The sequence below is a fragment of the Struthio camelus genome, chromosome Z (assembly GCF_040807025.1).
Source record: "Struthio camelus isolate bStrCam1 chromosome Z, bStrCam1.hap1, whole genome shotgun sequence".
NCBI classification, from domain to species: domain Eukaryota; kingdom Metazoa; phylum Chordata; class Aves; order Struthioniformes; family Struthionidae; genus Struthio; species Struthio camelus.
Window position 1 is genome coordinate 54,174,081 of NC_090982.1, and position 6,096 is coordinate 54,180,176.

The following is a 6,096-nucleotide window of genomic DNA, read 5'->3' on the forward strand; positions in this document are numbered from 1 at the left end:
GGGGCCGCCGCTCGCCGCCGCTCGCCGCCGGGGCCCGGCCGCCGCCGCCGCTGCTGCCGCGGAGGCTCCCGCCGCCGCCGCCGCCGCCGCCGCCGCTGCCGCCGCCGCCGCCGCTGCGGGCTCTCGGGGCGCCGGGCTGGCGAGGCGGGCGCTGGAGGCACGGAGAGGAGCCGGCTGCCGGCGATCAGGGCATGGAGGTGTCCGGGGGCCAGGTCCAGGGCAGGGCGCCGTCAGCCATTCAGGGCGGCAGTGCCGGGGAGCGCGGTCGAGGCGGGCTGGGAGATGAGACAGTTTGATTTTGTGTTGGTGGCGGTGGTGGTGGAGGAGGTTGCCGGTCGCTTCTCTTTCTCTCGCGCTCTCTCTCTCTCTCTCGCTCTCTGTCTCTCTTGCCTTTTTTTTTTTTAAAGAAAAAAATACAAAAAAAAATATCGGATGTGACTAAATTCGCAGAGGAGACGAATTCACGGCGAAGTGTAAAAATAGAGAATGGGAATAATAATGACACACGCAGGAAAAAGAGAGATCCAAAGTAGGTCGAATAAATAAATCCTCTTCTTTTCCTCTTTCTTGTCCCTTCCTTCTTCTTCTGTGAGAACACACGATGCTGGTTGCAAAAAAATCAGTGGAAATCGCCCCAAAAAAGGTTCTTTTTTTTTGTTTGTTTGTCTAAAAAAAGTATTTCGGGTAAAAACTCATCAGCCAGAAGCAAAACCCTCCCCCAAAATAAAAAAATAGACAAGAACGGTCAAAATAATAATGGTATTAAGATGTGAACGCGTTCTCTCTCTCTCTCTCCGGGCTTTTTTTCCCCCTGTCTCTCTCTCTCTTTCTGCTTTTTTTCTCCTTTTCTTTCTTTCTTTTTTTTTTTAGTTTCACCTCTCTCTTCTTCTCTTCTCCTGCAGGAATGAAGCGAAAGACACAAGGAGGAAGGGTGGAAAAAAGAAGAAAAGGAAGGAGAAGAGGGAGATGAAGGGAAAAAAAACAACTAATAGAATATGCAAGAAAGGAGAGAGAGCGAGAGAGAGAGGGAGAGAGAGAGAGAGAGGGAGAGAGAGAGAGAGAGAGAGAGAGAGAGAGACCCAAAAAATGAATGCGTTTAAACGGGAAGCCTAGCAGAGCAATGTTTCCGAAAGGGGGATCTGCGCGAATGTCTGTATATAGTGAACTTTGACACTACTATTGAAACTGACACGTTTCTATGGAGATCGCTGCCTTATATGGAGCTCATGTCAAGGAGCCAAGAGAAGGGCTGCTGGCAACTGATAATCAAAGGCGACTGACTGGTCAGAGCCCTGAATTGGGGGGAGAGAAAATGGGAGGCTAAGGTTAGCCAAGCCTCCTTCACTCCATTGGTTACCCCCCCCCCGGTCTTTTTTTTTTTTTTTTTATAATTCTCTGCTACCTACTGACTGGGATGGGGAAGGGAGGGGAGGAGAGGGGGGGGAGTGAGGGAGGGAGAGGGGGAGCGAGGGAGGGAGGGAGGGAGAGGGGATTCTTCTGACAAGCACAATTTACATTGAGATCGCCCTGCGCTGCTATTTACTTTGAGACCTGATTAGTATGGGTCGTCTATGGTCTCCCTCGCTCGCTCGCTCGCTCTCACACACCCATGCACACACATCAAAAGAGGAGGATGCATTGCGATAGGCGGAGAGGGGAATTAAAAGGGAACGATTTGGGCTCCCCGTGAAAAGTTTTTCATATTTTAAAATGGGATTTCTGTGTCTGTTTTCAATTGCAAAAACCAGGCGAGGGATTTTAATGATGGAGAAGAAAATATGCTTTATGCAGGAAGGGGTATATGTGTATGTGCGTGTGCGTGTGCGTGTGCACAGACACATTCACGTACATATTTACATCTGCATATACTCCTGTCCCACTTTGGGCTATTTTTGCTGCTGGTCTGTCTTGCTCTCATTCCTCACCGAATATGTCCACCCTCCTTTTATTATACTGCCCATGGCCCCGGTGGGGTTCACAGTGTCATGAAATGGGATCAGAAATCAACACCCGTCTTTGCTCGGGGAAAAGCATTTTTGGGGGTGGGGGGTGAGGTGGGGGAGGGAAGCGGCCGGACCAAACCCGAATGCCTGTGCCCGCCGTGCCCCCCCGTGTCACGCCCGTGTCTCCTCTTACAGAGCGCGGCTGGCCGCCAGGAGAGCCCCGCCGGCGAGTAATAAAAGCCCAAAAGTAAGTTCTGCGCGCGCCGCCTGCGCGGATCGATGCCGGTGAAGCGCAGTCCCCGGCGGCGGGGGTTGCGCGCCCGCGCAGGCCGGCGCGACGCGGCGCGGCGGAGGGGCGGGAGCGGGGGGCGGGCGGGCGGGCACGGCGCCCCCTCCGCCGTGCTGCGCCGCGCCGCGCCGCGCCGGGGCCGCGCTGCGCCGCGCTGCGCGCCCCGCTCCGCCCGGCGCGGCCCCGGCGCGGCGGTGGCGGCGTGGCGCAGCGGAATCGCTGGATCCGGCTGCCATCTAGCGGACAGGCACCCAGCCGAGCCGCTGCGCCCGCCGCAGCCACCGGCTCCCGCTCCCCCTCCTCCGCCGCGCACAAAGCCTCTGCCTTTTCTGAAGCAGTAGGAAGCCACAAAATCTTTTTATGGCTTTTTATCCCCCCTTCTTTTTTTCTTTTTTCTTCTTCTTCTTCCTTTTTTTTTTAAGTGACTGCACTGGGGAAAAGAACCCCCTTCTTTCTAGTTGCGTACCTCTCCTAGCCTCCTTTCTCACAAGCCTTCCTTCCCTGAAACCTCCCCCTTTCTGCGAGAGGTTTAAAATTCGCTTTGGGTCAGAAGACTGTTTGTGATAAAGAAGAAAAAAACTGCAAAGAAAAAGAGAGAGAGAGAGAGAGATGAGGGAGATTACCCTCCTCTTAGCTCCCATAAAAGTTTATAATCAGATTGGAAGCCGGGGGAAAAAACTGCAGGGGGAAAGGGGATGAAATATATGACAAAAGTTTTGTTGTTATTTTTTTTGTAAAGAGATGTTGCTTTCATTAAAAAAAAAAAGCCCTCAACTTTGACGTATCATGATCACAATTTTATTTTTGTGTCAGCTCTGAAATCTGAGACTGAGAGCCGGCTGGAAAGGAGAATCCTTCATCATTTCTGAGATCAGACTAAACGCTTGATTTTGTCCTGAAATAATGAAGAGATTTTCAATGAGCCCCTTGGCCAAGCGGTCTCTATTGTATATTGCATTGATAAAAAGGATGTTATTGACTATGCAACAGTAGGCTCCTTTCCTCTCTCTCCTTCTTCCCAAATAAACTCTCGGTCCTGTCTCTTGGTCAGTGAGAAGGTGAAACGAATAAGATTAAATCAGACAAAAAAGCGAGCTCCGTATGTATATCATCTAGATTTTACTCCCCAGACTGTGAAGAGACAGGGAGTAAAAGAGGCAGAGCAAGACACAGAGAGAGAGGGAGAGAGAGGCAGAGAGAGAGAGAGAGAGAGAGACAGAGACAGAGACAGAGACAGAGACAGAGGCACAGACAGCGAGGAAGCCTGGGAGAAGGTGGACGGACCGAGCAGCCGGAGCCCCGCTGCTGCCGCCACGGGCTCCGCGGAGCGCGCACCGCCGCAGCTGGCGCCGGGCCCGGCCGACCCGGCCCCCCAGGCAAGTACCGCGGCTTCGGCCGGGCGCCGGGTCCCGGGCCGGGGGCGGCCCCGCTCCGCACCGCTCCGCTCCCCTCCGGCGGCAGGGCCGGGCCCGGGGCTGCGCGCCACCCCACCTCGCCGCGATAACTTTTTTCTTCCCCCCTTCCAGGCTGCGGGCTGCTTTCCGCAGACTCCCCAACGCGAGCCCGGGCGTCCCCTTATTTGTGCAGTTGAGGCGTGTTGCGGCTGGTGGCATGAATAGCGGATGGGGATATGTGTAGCCCACAGTTTTTAGCATTTTGTTCTGAGACTTTCTCTCCCCCACCCCACACAAATACAAATACGTGTGCGGGTGTTACCCCCCCCCCCCCATTCGGGTAACAGAGTGTGTTTATCTGAGTTGACCTACGCCGATATTGCAGACACAAGCGGTAGACCTGCACCTACCCCACGTAAATATTGAGCCCGACTTATACTTCTAATGACGGCGGTCGGCTGCCCGGTAAAAGAAGTGTAAGCGTACTAATGCTCTTGTCTTTCACCTGCTCTGTTTGTTATTTGATCACCTAATGCAAAGATCGATGGCAGCCTGTTTATCTGGGCGATAGTGTCAACAGATTAAAGGGACAGCAATCAGATTCCTCTGAGCTGAACTGAATCAGGAGGAAGCCCAAACCCACTCACATTGCTCTGGTCGCAAAGGGTGTGTGTTGGGGGGAGGTGTTTTCTCCCCTCGCCTTGTTGTAAATGGTGCTGATTTTCATTTGCTGCGTGTTCAGAGAAAGCGACTATTAAATGTGCATTTTTAAAAGCCGAGGCTTGAAGGACTGGTGAAGTTTGCGGGATTCCCGAGGAAAAGCCCATCTTCTGTGTCCTGTTGTTGTGCTGAAGTGTGGGGAAGCAGACTGGTAGCAGTTGAGCTGGGACGGAGTGAATCTATCAATAAACCTGGTCTCATTCCTCAGCTGCCCAGGTTAAAGCAAAGTTCAATCGACAGGAGGCATTTCCTCTCCCCGACAAATCACAGGAATACTTAAAAATGGTCACAACTCACATTTAATTGGGAAATGAGCTTAGATTGCTTTTTAACCTCTGCGGATCTGGAATGGGCAGATGAGACCACGCTAGCAGCTCGGCGAGGTTGGGGACTTGCTCAAACTTAATTTTCACTTTACCTCGCCAGATCCCACTTCCCTCAGGCGAGAGTCCAGGCTGGGATCTGAAGGTCACAGAGTTCTGGGGAGATTTAGAGTTCTCTCTTTGGGATTTTTTTCCCATTCCTTCCTTCTCTCTCTCTATTTTTTTTCCTCTTGGCGTAACCGAACCCTGGACCGCGCTAGCTCCTCTCTCCTTCGCAGTTCTCTTGTCCCCTCCGGAAAGGAAAAGTTAATTTTGGCGATTAGTGGTGACAACTTCTAAAACCTCTTTCTAGCGGGCAGAGGGAGGAAAGGATAAAACCCAGCCGAAGGTATTACCATTCTTTAAGTGGCACAGGAAAATGCTACATGTAAACTAGGGGTTGTGAGCTCTGTATTCTGTATTTTTCAAAACAAATGTTAAGTGCCTGCTTCACCTGCCAAGCTCCGCAAAGCAATATATATAGATACACACACACCCCCCACACGCACACGTACATACATATATATATATATATGTATGTATGTGTGTATATATATATATACACACACATCGTATTGTTGTTGGAGGACAATAAATCCATAGACTGTTGTCATAGGACCCAGCGAGCAGCTCTGCCATGTAAAAATATATTTCTCGTTCCCAAGGTTTAGCATTTTTAACCATCCCCTGCTCTGACAAGAAAATGCATTAAAGATGGGAAACTATATATATATAAAAGTGACATTTTGAAATTCCCTTCCGAGAGCCCGTGTGCTGCCCCGTCCCTGCCTGCCTCCCCCGCCGGGCCCCCCCCCCCGTTGCCCCCCATCACTTAGTACCTTCGGCTAACTATAGACAGGCGGTGGCTGGCGCTGCCGGGGCCGGGAGCAGCCGGCTCGGGTTGCAGGGGAGCACGTATTTTAACCCCATTTCCTGGGATGGGCCGCTTGGCAAACCTAATGACACGGTAAACACGGGGACGCTCCCAGGCTTGAGCATCTGGCCCGTCCCGGCTCGGCCGAGCTGCCCTGTGCGGCGCCCTCGGCCCGGCCCGGCCCGGCCCGGCTCCCAGCTGGGCCACTCGCCAGGGTGCTGCCGGGCCAGGCCTCGTTAGGGAGCAGTGCCCAGGCAGGCCTCATTTCCCATCAGCAGGGCCGGGGCCTTTCCTCTCGGGCCTTTTGCCTCCCTTTCCCTCACCCTCCCTTCTTCCTCCCCCGTCGCTTTGGCCAGATCTGAAGGACAACCGAGATCTTTTAACAGCACAATAAAAGATATATTGACTGGAGGTTGTGTTTTATAAGGGGAAACGACCGCTCCTTGCTTTGGGAAGTAATCTCTGGTGGGTTATGTCACCCTGCGCAGCCGGAGGGCAGTGGGGGGGTAGGAGG